This window comes from Globicephala melas, chromosome 5 (genome assembly GCF_963455315.2).
Source record: "Globicephala melas chromosome 5, mGloMel1.2, whole genome shotgun sequence".
Taxonomy (NCBI): Eukaryota; Metazoa; Chordata; class Mammalia; order Artiodactyla; family Delphinidae; genus Globicephala; species Globicephala melas.
Window position 1 is genome coordinate 93753282 of NC_083318.1, and position 16159 is coordinate 93769440.

Genomic DNA, 16159 nt, shown 5'->3' on the forward strand with positions numbered 1-16159 from the left:
GAGAATAATATAAAAAAGATTTTCAAATAGATAGTATTCCTCAATGAATATTTATAATATAAGAAAAAGTACAGAGGTTCCCAATTGGCACAAAAAGAGAGGAAACCGAACATTAGTCAGAAGTTGCCCTGGTGAGCAGGTGGACTTAGTTGGAGGATGTTCATGGCTAGAGAGGCATCAAGCATCATCAAGCTATTTTAGCCAGAAGTGTCTGTCCCAAGGCAGAGTTACACCTGCCACACGGATTGGTTGCTGAAGGATGAACACTGCAAAATTTTTGTTCTTTGGGCATTACTTTTCTAGGGTTCATGTCAACCAAGTGTTGATGTTACTGGTATAACGCTCACATTCCCCTCCCTTTCCTACCACCACTGATAAACCACATAAAATATCCAGCTGAAGATGTCAAGAGTTCTAACTGAATGTGTGGTAATTATGATCTTTCCAGTTTACTGATGGTCACCTTAACCTAGAAATTACATGATGAGTTCAGAATTTCATAAATTAGACTCCATTAAATTATGAAATTTGATTTCATTAATTTAAAATATATGAAGATGTGAACCATTTTTTTTGTTTGTTTGTTTTTTGTTTTTGTTTTTTTGTGGTACATGGGCTTCTCACTATTGTGGCCTCTCCCGTTGTGGAGCACAGGCTCTGGACGCACAGGCTCAGCGGCCATGGCTCACGGGCCTAGCCGCTGCACGGCATGTGGGATCTTGCCGGACCAGGGCATGAACCCGTGTCCTCTGCATTGGCAGGCGGACTCTCAACCACTGCGCCACCAGGGAAGCCCTGAACCATTTTTAATAGACGTTATTTTTGAGAGCAGTTTTAGGTTCACAGCAAAAATGAGTATTAGGTACAGAGATTTCCCATATACTCGCTGATCGCACACATGCTGAACAAGTTTCTTAATCATAAATAAAAGCATTTGTCTCTAAGCAGATCCAATTTCACCAAACAAACACTGGCTTTGTTCCTGTCCTAGCCCTGGTGGACATCATATCTAATGTGGAATAAAACTTAAAAAACCAGGGCTTCCCTGGTGGCGCAGTGGTTGGGAGTCTGCCTGCCAATGCAGGGGACAAGGGTTCGTGCCCCGGTCCGGGAAGATCCCACGTGCCGCGGAGAGGCTGGGCCCGTGAGTCATGGCCACTGAGCCTGCACGTCTGGAGCCTGTGCTCCACAACGGGAGAGGCCACAACAGTGAGAGGCCCACATACTGCCAAAAAAAAAAAAAAAAACAAACAAACTTCAAAAACCTTATTCTATTGCAATATTCAGTCACTTTAGTTCTAACCTTGAAATATCAATATAACACCTGGACCTTCATATCTTCTGCCCACTAGAAAGTTTACTTAATAAGCTTTGTCATTAAAAATTTTAAGCCCTTGACATTTATTATAACTTATCAGTATAATAACATACAAACATGTAAATATGCTTCCCTCCCCACTCCCAGGATCATGACACTCATGTTCTTTGAGAGTAACTGGTGCTTTACAAAACATACAAGGTTGAAAAGTATTCAATTAACATTAACTTAACAATTAATCATAATCAGCCCTATGATATTCTCTTATTGTGATTTCATCCTAATACTCTTTAAAACTTTTAAAATTTGTGTTGTTCCTCCAATTAAAATGTAAGTTTCATAGAGGCAAGGACTGGTTTGACCATCTCCGCCTTTATACACTGCATTTCAAATAACCCATACTTTGCTTGTATATAAAATCACAAAAATATAAAGTTGGAAGGGTCTTTAAGATCATTTAATTCTAGTCCAATCTCCAGTCAGAAGTGATGATGAATTTTCTCTACGGCATCCCAGCAATATACTTATCTGGCATTTACTTGATCACCAAAAACCAAGGAAGGCAGTTTAATTTTCATATAGCTTTAATCCTTTGCAAGAAAGGCTTAAACTGAATCTCCTCCATACAACTTCCATCCCTGGTCATAGTTTTATCTCCTAGTGTTATGAGGGAACAATTTAACATGATAACCTTTTAGAAATGGATACTTATTTTATCATGCCAACCTCCCCTCCCCCACCTACACTTTCTAACACACTCTCCAGACTAGATCTTCTCAATTCATCTACTCTTTTAAGTAGCATGGTCTCATGATTTCTCACCACTTTGGTTGTGCTGCTTCTTCTTTTTTTTTTTTTTTTTGGCGGTACCCGGGCCTCTCACTGTGGTGGCCTCTCCCGTTGCGGAGCACAGGCTCCGGACGCGCAGGCTCAGCGGCCATGGCTCATGGGCCCAGCTGCTCCGCGGCATGTGGGATCTTCCCGGACCGGGGCACGAACCTGTGTCCCCTGCATTGGCAGGCAGACTCTCAACCACTGCGCCACCAGGGAAGCCCGGTTGTGCTTCTTTTTAACAGACTCTGGTTAATCAATGATTCTCTTAAATGCTCATGCCCAGAAATGAAATAGAGAAATCAAGGAGAATCTGACCAGAGCAGAAGGGAGGAGAACTGTCTCCTTCCTTGATCTGGGTGCTATCCTTAAAACCTTTTTTGGCTGCAACATAATACTGCTGACTCAGACTGAGTAGGCAGTCAGCTGAGGCTCCCCAGGTCTTTTCCACACGTTATTGATAATACACATCTTCCATGTCCTGTAATTTGCATTTCTGTGTATTTAGTACCAAGTTCAAGACTATATCTGTCCCAGTCAAACTTTCTCTCATAGATGTGGCTCATCATTTCAACTGTCAAGATAAGTTGATAGAGGCACTTTTTATCAAATGTTTACCATGTACCAAGTACTCAATATATTATCTCATTTAAACTTTAATCTTCAAACCACCCAATAAGGTAGAAATCATCATTTCCATTTTAGAAATGAGAAAACTGAGGCACAGAGAGATTAAACAACTTGCTCAAAATCACACAAGGGGTAAATGGCACAACTGGGATAAAAAAACATCATCTGCTTGTCTTCAAAGTCCATGATCTGTCCAATGTGATACACTGACTAATTCTCACTGGATATATTCATCAGGAAACGTTATCAGTATGTAAGGGGCTGTCCAAATTTAGGATCATAAAATCACAAAATTGTAGAATATGGACAAGTATTAAATCATATAGCTGAACACCTGAGCTCACCATACTTACAGTCTGGTTATTACTAAAAGTAATTCACAAATCACATGAAGGTAACTACTCTACAAACTCAGAGGCATTAAACAAGAATTGATTTATCAGTCAAATGTACCCTGGGAATCTTTAAAACTACTAAAGAGATAGTAACACAAATGCCAGTACCACTTCCTAACCCATTCTGGAGGTGATAGGGAATAGAGAGGCAGTGTGGTACCAGTGGAAGACAGCACAGGCTTTTAAATCATGGCCACTACCATTCTCTGGCTATGTGATGTAGAACAAGTTACCTTTCACACTCCAACAGACTTTGCAGGATATCTGTTATGTGCCAGACACTCTTAGGAACTAATGTAAAATGACAAATGTAACTGGTCCTTGCTTGCAGAGACCATACAGATTAATATGGGAGGCAAATGCATAAACAGATCATTTCATTATAACAAGGGAAATGCTTCTTTTAATCTCCATCTCCTAATCTGTAAAAATGAGGAAAATAACTCTTACTTTATAAGGATGGCATAAGGAATGAGAAGCATTTAATGTATACATTGGAAGTATTCAGTAAAGGCTGGTTTCCACTTCCTTCTCCCTTTAGCATAGAAACACATGAAGTATTTTATATGCTTCATATTTACTGATCTAGAATGACCAGAAAGGTAATAAGACTTAAAGTATTATAATGTGTTAGTACTAGGATAGAGCCACTAAGAAGATGTCATAAGGGTTAACTGTGCATTCTAGTTACTTATGCTCTCCCTTGATATAAGTAGAGACATTATCTTTCTTTTCTTTTTTCTTCGCGCCCTTCCTTTATAAACCAATATCCTATTGTTAGACAGTTGTATTATTTCCATTTTTGGCTATTATAAATAATACTTCAGTGAATATCTTCATGCATTTACCTTTGTGCCTATCTCTCATTATTTTATCAAGATCAATTTCTAGAGATGATATTACTGAATCAAAGGGAATTTTAGGACTTCTGATAACTATTATCTAGAAAAGTCATAACAGTCCAATCCAATATGTAAGGAGCTTAGAAGTCACCAATTCTTTCCTCACAACAAGAAAAAAGCTTAACAAACTGATAATCATCAACTCCCCTTAGATCCATCAGAGAACTGAGGACACAGGCCAAACTGCTACTCTCAAAACTGGAGGCAAATATACAGAATTATAACTTACTGGAGCAGAAGTCCAGGAGCAGAGATCCTCCAATGAAGCCAGTAAAGGGTAGAAAAACTTAAATTGATGAAGTGTTAGAGGCTCAGTGTGAACAAGCTTAAGAATTAAAAACTCCAAGTTAGGGCCACCACATTTTTGTAAGCTTTACCTCCAGGAGCCCCATCAGTTCTCAGAATGAAGACTGGAGAAAAATCCCCTTGTGTTTCCTGACAGGAGTAAGGGAAAAGTAACTATCTTGAAATATGCTCAGAGCCTTCTGTTCTTCTTAACAAATCCAGCCCTCAAGGGACACTTGATATCAAACCAGAGGTGAAACATCTTGGGTTTTACTAGAGCCTGATCAACCTAGGGGAAGGGAAATACCCAACTCAACTCCTCCTAGCCTTCCTGTCTTACCTAAAGATGATAGTGGTGGTGGGGTAACAAAACTGAGAACTTGGGAGAGTCCCACCCAAGGGGCATAGGCTCACTAAAAGACAGACCTAATAACAGGACTATATAGTGTTCCCCACACACACACCTTACCACGACATCAATAAGCCTTCTGTATAATAATGAGACTACAACATAAATAACTGCATGTCAAAGGCCTTAAGAGAAAGTCTCTAGGGAAACCCAAAGACAAGAGGGGAAACAAAAACAAGGACACCTGAGAAAATTTTAGCCTCTGACACCTACAGCTACAGCAAGCAGTAAACACAGCCCAACTCCTAGCAAAAAAAACACAAAACCACACACTAAAGGTCTGTTTATCTCAGGTTTTTTTATCCAGTACATCATGTCCAGCTTTCAACAAAAAAGTACAAGGCATACTAAAAGACAAAAAAACACAGTTTGAAGAGACAGAGCAAGCATCAGAACCAGACTCAAATATGGCAGATATTTTAGAATTATCAGACTAGGAATTTAAAAAACTATGATTAATATACTAAAGGTTCTAATGGAAAAAGTGGATGACTTGTAAGAACAGATGGGTAATGTAAGCAGAAAGATTAAAATTCTGAGATAGAATCAGAAGGAAATGCTAGAAAGAAAAAACATTGTAAAGAAATGAAAAAGGTCTTTGTTGGACTTATCAGTAGGCTGGACATGCCTAATAAAAGAAACAATGAGCTTCAAGATATGTCAATGGAAACTTCTAAAGCTGAAATACAAAGAGAAAAAAGCATGAAAAAGATAGAACAGAAAATAGAACTGTGGGACAACTATAAAGGTGTAAAATCCATAATGGGGATACCAGAAGGAGAAGAAAGAGAGAAACAGAAGAAATACTTGAAGTGATAATAGTTGAGAATTTTCCAAGATTACTGACAGATATCAAGCCACAGATCCAGGAAGCTAAGAGAACATGCCAAGCAGTATAAACACCAAAAAAAAAAAAATTCTATGCATAAGTATATTATATTTGAACTGCAGAAAATCAAAAAAAAGAAAGATTTTAAAGAAGCCAGAAGAAAAAAACACCTTACCTATAGAATAGCAAGGATAAAAATTACATCAGACTTTTCTTCAAACCATGTATGCATGCGAAAAGAGAGTTGAGTGAAATATTTAAAGTATTGAGAGAAAAACACCTACCAACCTAGAATTATGAACCCTGCAAAATTATCCTTCAAAAGTGAAGGAGAAATAACAACTTTCTCAAACAAAAATTGAGGGAATTTTTTGCCAGTAGACTTGCTTTGCAAGAAATGTTAAAAGTCCTTTAGAGAGAAGGAAAATTATAAGGGCAGAAACCCAGAACTACATAAAGAAAGGAAGAGCATTAAAGGAGGAATAAGTGAAAGTAAAGAACAAAACTTTTTCTTAATTGCTCTAACAGAAGTTTGTTCAAACAATAATAGCAATAATGTATTCAATTAGGTATGTACATCATATATATTAATAAAGTATATAATATATATTATGATATGTATTACTAATATATGCTTATGTATAAGTGAAATGAATGACAACAATGATACAAGGGGCAGGAGAGAGGAATTAGTACTATTTTGTTGTTAGCAGGTACCTGTACTACCCATGACACAGTATAGTGTTATATGAAAGTGAACCTGGATTATCTGTAAATGTATATTGCAAACTCTAGGAAAACCACTAAAAAAAGCAGGAAAAACCCATAATTGATGTGCAAAAGGAGAGAAAAATAAAATCTTACAAAATGCTCAATTTAAAAAAAAAAGCAGGAAAAGAGTGAAAGATAAAAATAGGAAAGAAAACAAAGGCAATGACAAAAAACAGTAACAAATATGATACATATTAATCCAGCTATATAAATAATCACTTTAAATGTTAATGGTCTAAATATACCAATTAAAAAACAGAGATTGTCAGCGTGCATCAAAAAAAATAAGACCCAAATATTGTCTACAATAAACCCACTTCAAATATAAAAGCACTTATAGATTAAGAGTAAAGAGATGATGGACTTCCCTGGTGGTGCACTGGTTAAGAATCCGCCTGCCAATGCAGGGGACACGGGTTCGAGCCCTGGTCTGGGAAGATCCCACATGCCACGGAGAAACTAAGCCCGTGCACCACAACTACTGAGCCTGTGCTCTAGAGCCCTCGAGCCATAAATACTGAGCTTGCGTGCCATAAATACTGAGCCTGCGTGCCACAACTACTGAAGCCCATGTGCCAAGAGCCCATGCTCTGCAACAAGAGAAGCCACCGCAATGAGAAGCCCACGCGCTGCAACAAGGAGTAGCCCCCACTCACCACAACTAGAGAAAGCCCGCATGCAGCAATGAAGACCCAATGCAGCCAAAAATAAAAAATAATAAAAAAAAAAAAGTAAAGAGATGAAGAAAGTTACACCATGCTAACACTAATTTTAAAAAATAGGGGACTTCTCTGGCGGTCCAGTAATTGGGACTTCACCTTCCAGTGCAGGGGGTGTGGGTTCGATCCCTGGTCAGGGAGCTAAGACCTCACATGTCTTGTGGTCAAAAAACCAAAAAAAACATAAAAAACAAGCAATATTGTAACAAATTCTTTAAAAGACTTTAAAAATGGTCCTCATTTAAAAAACAGTTGGAGTAGCATTAATTTCAGACAGAGCAGACTTTAGAGCAAGCAAAGCGATCAGGGATAAAGAAGGGCATTACATAATGATAAACAGGTCAATTTTCTGAGAAGGTATAACAATCCTTAATGTGTATGCACTTAACAGTGGAACATCAAAATATATGAGGCAAAACCTGACAGAACTGCATGGAGAAATAGATGAATTCACAATTAGTTGGAGACTTTAATAACCTTCTTTCAAAAATGGAAACATTCAGCAGGCAGAAATTCAGTAAGGATACAGTTGAACTTAACAACACCATCAACCAACTGGATATAATTGATACCTAAAGACTAATTCATCTAAAAACAGCAGAATACATATTCTTCTCAAACTTACATGGAACATTCACCAAGATATGAATTTGGGGCCATAAAACAAACCTTAACAATTATTAAAGAATAAAAATCATACAATATCTACTCTAGGAACACAATAGAACTGAACTTGAAATCAGTAACAGAAAGACAGATGGAAAATCTCCAAATAATCGAAGATTAAACAGCACAGTCCTAAATAACACATGTGTCAAAGAAGGTATATCAAGAAAAATTGTAAAATAGTTTGAATGAAATGAAAATGAAAATAAAACTTACCAAAATGTGTGTGATATAGCAAAAGTGGGGCTTAGAGGGAAATTTATAGCACTGAATACACATATTAGAAAAAAAGAAAGATCTAAAACCAATAATCTAAGCTTCTTTGGGAATTTAGGGGAGAAAAGAGCAAATTAGATCCAAAGCAAGCAAAGAAAATACAAATAAAATTTAAAGCTGAAATCAATGGAATTAAAAACAGGAAACCAATAGAGATAATCAATGACCCAAAAGCAGGTTCTTAAACCTGCTTTTTATTAAAGATCAATAAAATTAGTAAGTCTCTAGCCAGGCTAACTAAGAAAAAAAGAGAGGATACAAAAATTTCTATCAGAAAGAGGTGACATCACCACAGATCCCATGGACATTAAAAACATAATAAAGGAATATTATGAACAACTCTGTACCCACAAATTTGATAACCTAGATGAAATGGACCAATTCCCTGAAAGACATAATCTGTCAGAACTTACATAAGAAGAAATAGAGAATCTGAATAGGCCTATATCTATTAAAGAAATTAAATCAATAATTAATAACCTTTCAAAACAGAAAGCACCAGGCCTAAATGGGTTTACTGCTGAACTCTAACAAACATTTAAGGAAAAGATTATACCAACTCTCTACAATCTCTTCCAGAAAATAGATGTAGACAGAATATTTCCTAAGTCATTCTATGAGACCAGCATTACCCTGATACCAAAACCAAAAACACTAGAAGAAAAGAAAACTATAGACTAATATCTCTCATGAACATACATATAAAAATATTCAACAAAATATTACTAAGTATAATACAACAATCTATTTTAAGAACAACACCCCACAATCAAGTGGGAATTATCCCAGTTATATAAAGCTAGTTCAACATTCAAAAACCAATTAATATAATCTATCACCATCAACAGGCTAAAGAGGAAAAATCGCATGATTAAATTAATAGATGCAGAAAATGTATCTGACAAAATCCAACATCCACCCATGATAAAGTATCTCAGCAAAAGGCCATTTACAACCAACCCATAGCCGACATAATACTCAACAGTGAAAAGCTGAATGCCTTCCCACTAAATTCAGTAACAGGACAAGGATGTCCGCTCTTGCTGCTTCCATTTAACACAGTAGTGGAAGTCCTAGCCACAGCTATCAGACAAGAAAAAGAAATAAAAGGTGTCCAAATTGGAAGGGAAGTGGTAAAACATTTGCAGATGACGTGATACTCTATATAGAGAACCCTAAAGTCTCTACCCAAAAACTATTAGAACAAATGAATTCAGCAAGGTTGCAGGATACAAGATTAACATACAGAAATCTGTTCCATTCCTGTACACTAATAATGAAATATCAGAAGGAGAAAGTAAAACAAAATCCCACTTAAAATTGCATCCAAAAATATAAAATACCTAGGAATAAACTTAATCAAGGATGTGAAGGACCTGTACTCTGAAAACTATAAAACACTGATAAAAGAAACTAAAGATGATTCAAAGAAATGGAAATATATCTCATGCTCTTGGATTGTAAGAAATAATCTTATTAAAATGGCCATACTATCCAAAGCAATCTACAGATTTAACACAATCCCTATCAAAATACCCCATGACATTTTTCACAGAACTAGAACAAATAATCCTAAAATTTATATGGGACCACAAAATTGCCAAAGCAATCCTGAGAAAAAAGAACAAAGCTGGAGGTATAACCCTCCCAGACTTCAGACTATCCTATAAAGCTACAGTAATCAAAATAGTGTAGTACTGGCACGAAAACAAACACACAGATCAATGGAACAGAATGGAGAGCCCAGAAATAAATCCAGGCACCTTCAGTCAATTAATCTATGACAAAGGAGGCAAGAATATACAGTGGAGAAAAGACAGTTTCTTCAATAAGTGATGCTGGGAAAACTGGATAGTCACATGTAAAACAATGAGATTAGAACATTTCCTCACACCATATACAAAAATAAACTCAAAATGGTTTGAAGACCTAAACGTAAAACCTGAAACAATAAAACTCCCATAAGAGAACACAGGTGGAACATTCTTTGACATATTTTCTTGTATCAGTCTCCTAAGGCAAAAGAAATAAAAGCAAAAATAAACAAATGGGACCTAATTAAATTTAAAAGTTTTTGAACAGCAGAGGAAACTTTCCATCAACAAAATGAAAAGACTACTTACAGAGTGGGAGAACATATTAGCAAATTATATGACTGAAAAGAGGTTAATATCCAAAATACACAAACAGAGCATATAACTCAATATCAAACAAACAATCCAATCAAAAAAATGAGCAGAAGTCTTGAATAGATATTTTTCCAAAGAAGACATACAGATGGCTAACAGGCAAATGGAAAGATGCTCAACATCACTAATTATTAGAGAAATACAAATCAAAGCCACAAAGAGGTATCACCACATACCTGTCAGAATGGCTATCATCAAAAAGTGTACAAATAGAGAATTCCCTGGTGGTCCAGGGTTAGCACTTGCTGCTTTCACTGCGGGCCCAGATTCAATCCCTGGTTAGGGAACTAAGATCCTGCAAGCCATGCAGTGCAGCCAAAAAAAAAAAAAAAGTCACAAAAACAAATGTTGGCAAGGATGTGAAGAAAAGGGAACTCTCATACACTGTTGGTGGAAACATAAATTGGTGCAGCCACTATGGATAACAATATGAAGGTTCTTTAAAAAACCAAAAATTGAACTACTATATGATCCAGTAATTCCACTCCTGGGTAAATATCCAGAAAAAACAAAAACACTAATTTGAAAAGATACGGGCACCCCAATGCTCACAGCAAGTGATATTTACAATAGCCAAGACATGGAAGCAACCCAAGTGCCTATGAACAGACAACTGGATTAAGAAGATGTGACGCATATATATACACACACGCACATACACACACACACACAATGGATACTACTCAGCCATAAAAAGGAATTGTAATACTGCCAGTTGCAGCAATGTGGATGGACATAGAGAACATTATGTTTAGTGAAATAAGTCAGACAGAGAAATTGTTTAGATTCCACATAAGATATCACTTATATGTGAAATCTAAAAATACAAATGAATATATATGCAGAACAGAAACAGACTCACAAATATAGAAAACAAACTTGTGGTTACCAAAGAGGAGAGGGATGGGGAAGGGACAAATCATGGGTATGAGATTAACTACTATATGTAAAATAGATAAGCAACAAGGATATACTGTATAGCAGAGGGAATTATACCCATTATCTTATAACAACCTATAATGGAATATAATCTTCAAAAATACTGAATCACTATGCTGTACATCTGAAAGTAACACAATATTGTAAATCAACTACATTTCAATTAAAAAATAATTATTTATAGTCTTGAAAGGGGAAAAACCTCTCAGTAAACTAGGAATAGTGGGAAACTTCCTCAATTTGATAAAGAACACCTACAAAAACCCTACAGCTAACAACACACTTAATGGGGAGAAGCTAGATACTATCTTGCTAACGTCAAAAACTAGGCAAGGGGCTTCCCTGGTGGCGCAGTGGTTGAGAGTCCGCCTGCTGATGCAGGGGACGCGGGTTCGTAACCCGGTCCGGGAAGATCCCACATGCCGTGGAGCGGCTGGTCCCGTGAGCCATGGCTGCTGAGCCTGTGCGTCCGGAGCCTGTGCTCCACAACGGGAGAGGCCACAGCAGTGAGAGGCCCGCATACTGAAAAAAAAAAAAAAAAAACTAGGCAAGAATGTCCCTTCTCATCACTTCTGTTCAACATCATATTGGAAGTCATAGTTAATGAAATAAAAAGAACAAAAAGGAAAAAAAAGGTGTACAGATTTGCAAAGGAAGAAATGACTGTCTTTCTTCACAAATGACATGATTCACTATGTAGAAAATCCCAAAGAATCAACAACAGTAACAAGAAAACTCCCGGAACAAATAAGAGATTATTGCAAGGTGTCAGGAAACAAGGTTAATATACAAAAGTCAATTGCTGTATAAGAGCAATGAACAATTGGATTTTAAAATTAAAAACACAATACCATTCACATTAGTACCAAAGATATAGAATTCTTAGGTATAAGTCTAACAAAATATGTACAAGATCTACATGAGTAACACTAAAAAATTCTGATGTAAGAAATCAAAGAAGAGCTAAATAAATGGAGAGATATTCCATGTTCATGGATAAGAAGACCCAATATTGTTAAGATATCAGTTTTTTCCAACCTGATTTATGAATTAAATACAATCTTAATCAAAACCCCAATAATTCTTTAAATTTTGTTGATATTGACAAACTGATTTTAATGTTTATATGGGAAGGCAAAAACCCCAGAAGAGTTAAGACAATAGTGAAGGTGAACAAAGTTGGAGAATTGACACTATCCAAGTTCAAGATTTACTGTAATAAGACAGTGTGGTACTGGTAAAAGAACAGACAAATAGACTGATGGAACAGAATAAAATAAAGATCCCAGAAACAGTCCCACACAAATATAGCCAACTGATCTTCAACAAAAGAGCAAAGGTAATTCAATAGAGAAAGGGCACTATTTTCAACTAGTGGTGCTGGAAAAACTTGACATCCACATGCGGAAAAAAATGAATCTAGATGCAGACCTTATATCCTCCACAAAAATTAACTCAAAGTGAATCACAGACCTAAATGTAAAATTCCAGACTATAAAACTCCTAGAGGATAATATAGGAGAAAATTTAGATGACCTTAGGTTTAGTGATGACTTTTTAGATACAACATCAAAAGCATGATCCATGAAAGAAAAACATCAGTAAATTGTATTTTATTAACTTTAAAAACTTTTCTTTGTGAAAGACAATGTTTAAAAAATGGAAATATAAACCACAGACTGGCAGAAAATCTTTTCAAAACAGATAACTGATAAAAGACTGGTAACTAAAATACACCCCAAAAAAGAACCTCTTAAAATTCAACAATAAGAAAAAATTTTAAATGCCCATTTAAAAAATGGGTAGAAGTTTGGAACAGACATCTCACCATAGAAAATATGTATATGGTAAATAAACATATGAAAATAGGCTCAACATTGTATTTCATTAAGGAATTTCAAAGTCAAACAACAAGATATCATACTACACCACACTCCTATTAGAATGGCTAAAATCCAAACACTGACAACACCAAATGTTGTCAAGGATGGGGAGCAACAGGAACTCTTATTCACTGCTGGTGAGATTACAAAATGGTACAGCCTCTTTGGAAGACAGTTTCATTGTTTCTTACAAAACTAAACATGCTCTTACTATACAATGCAGCAATCATGCTCTGTAGTATTTACCTAACAGAGTTGAAAACTTATGTCTGTGCAAAACCTGCACATAGATGTTTATCTGCACATAGATTTATTCATAATCTGCCAAAACTTGGAAGCAATCAAGATATCCTTCAACAGGTGAATGGATAAACAAACTGTGGTACACCCATACTATGGAATATTATTCAGTGAAAAAGAAATTAGCTACTAAGGGATGAAAAGATATGAAGGAATCTTGCAAGCATATTGCTAAGTGAAAGAAGCCAATGTGAAAAGACTATATACTATATGATTCCAATTATATGATATTCTGGAAAAGACAAAACTACAAAGAGAGTAAAAAGATCACTGGTTGCCAGGGGTTCAGGGGAAGGGGGGGAAGAGATGAACAGGTGAAGCACAGGGCATTTTTAGAGCAGTGAAACTATTTTGTATAATACTATAATGGTCGATATATACCATCATACATATGTCAAAACCCACAGAATGTACAATACAAGGAGTGAACCCCAATGTAAATTATAGACTTTAGTTAATAATAATGTATCAATATTGGCTTATCAATTGTAACAAACGTACCATACTAATGCAAGATATTGGTAATAGGAGAAACTGGGGGGAGGGAGCGGTAGGGCAAAGGGAGTCTATGGGAGCTCTCTAAACTTTCTGCTCAATTCTCTAGTTTCTGCTAAAACTACCCTAAAAAATTAGTCTATTAATTTAAAAAGAAAAAAAAAAAGAAACAGTGAACTTTGGAAGCAAAAATGACAAAATCATATCAATTTATATCTTTATCAGTAAGGTATGATACAAGAGTGGCCATTATGCTGCACCCTTCCCGTTACCATTTGACCATTTTATATGCAAAATTGTTAGTTTTTTTTTGCTTTAATATGCAGTAATTATTATTTGTTTATAAATGAGTTTGAACATTTTTCATGTTTATTGACTATATGCATTTCTTATGTGAATTTTGTATCCATATCTTTAGTACACTTTTCTTTTAGAGTATATGCTATCTTCATCTGGGTATGTAAAAACTCTCTATATTATACACATTAACCCTTTATTTATTAGAAATATTTTTCTAGTTTGTGTTTTGATTTTGTTTATGGTGGTTTTGTGATTTAAGTTTTATTTACTCAAAATAATCAATCGTTCCTTTTTAAAATTAATTAGTTAATTTATTATTTATTTTTGGCTGTGTTGGGTCTTTGTTGCTGTGTGCAGGTTTTCTTTAGTTGTGGCGAGCGGGGGCTAACCTTCATTGCGGTGCGCGGGCTTCTCATTGCGGTGGCTTCTCTTGTTGCAGAGCACGGGCTCTAGGCGAGCGGACTCAGTAGTTGTGGCACACAGGCTTAGTTGGTCTGCGGCACATGGGATCTTCCCAGACCAGGGCTTGAACCCATGTCCCTTGCATTGGCAGGTGGATTCTTAACCTCTGTGTCACCAGGGAAGTCCCAATCGTTCCTTTTAATGTTTATAAATCTTGTAATGCTTTCACTGATTCATTTTTAATACTTTTGTATGCTGTTTGATTCATATGGAACATATTTTGATTTATAACATGAGAAAAATACACTTTTAAAAATTAGAAAATAGCTAGGAAATGAACAATTTAAAAACATTCTTTACATATGACTCCTGTCTGGCTGGTAAAGAAATAGCTACATATAAGCTCTTCCTGAAGTTACTGGAGCCCGTCAAAGAATCTTGCTCTCTCCCACTCCAATCTCTGACCCTTAGGATACACATTAAGGCTATTGCTAGGGGACATACATTTTCAGGTTAAAACTTCTACAAGCTTTTTTGGTTTCAAGGGAAGAATATAAGCTTATACTGTTGTTGTTAAACTTAAGGTTTGTTTTGTGATTTGATTAGCTTCCTATTACATTTTGACTCTGAAATTATTTTATGTTAAATTTGTTTCCAAAATACCTTGCAAATTATATCTCTAATGTACCTCCATCTTCCCCAAATACTGTTCTCTCTAATGGCCTTGAGTGCATTACAGGCAAACTTATGAGTTATAATGTAAGATAAGTAATGTCTAGGGAGAATGTGTGCTTCTCAACTCCTCCTAGCTCCATTTTCCAAAGATAGAAGATGAATGTAAAAGCTAAAAATAAAAGCTTGATCTCATTCAGTTTGAATTAGACTACTCTATTTTGAGAACGTCTGACCAAATCCATCTCCTATAATACTTATGTTCCTGTCAGAAGGTGGTAATAAAAATGGAATAAAAATATACTGTTTAGAATATATATATATTTTTTTATATTGTATACTAAAAATGGGTGAGTAGGAAATAAGACAAAAGTTACAAAGTCTTGCTGAAAATCTTGCTCACATCATGGGTACTTCAACAACAAAGATCAAGCACAGCTAGCACAAATTACAGTGCATGTGTACAGAGTCTGATATATAAACAAAATAAATTATATGAGCCTGGAAATCTTTTATTTTTATATGCTACAATAGCCTTTACCTGAAACTTTCATCTAAAATCTTCTATGTCAAGCTACCAATTATTTGTGTGTATGTGTCTGTCTGTGTAGGTATGTATTTAGATACACATACATATATACATGTTCTTGGTGTTTGAGCTTGGATCAAATCACATAATATAATTTTTCTGGTTCTACCATTTTCTCACCTGTTAAAACTAGGGCAATCAATTGGATAATTTTTAATGCCTTTGTACTTCCAAAATGGTATAATATTCATCCACAAAGACCTAATGAAATACACTGTTGGTTCAGGTAGAGTATCTATTTACGTCATCATCCATTTATTTTGTTTATAAACAGCATTCAACAGTGTGGTGTAGAGAATGAATACAGTATAACTGGCTAAGGAGACAGGTTCTAGGCTCAGGCTCTCTTGGTTAAGTGT

The 16159-nt window shown here is 35.8% G+C and overlaps 1 protein-coding gene across 1 annotated transcript in view; it reads right to left on the reverse strand.

The window, feature by feature from the left end:
* CCDC158 (coiled-coil domain containing 158) overlaps nt 1–16159 on the reverse strand; it is a 97479-nt gene that overhangs the window by 24224 nt on the left and 57096 nt on the right. The window lies entirely within an intron of this gene.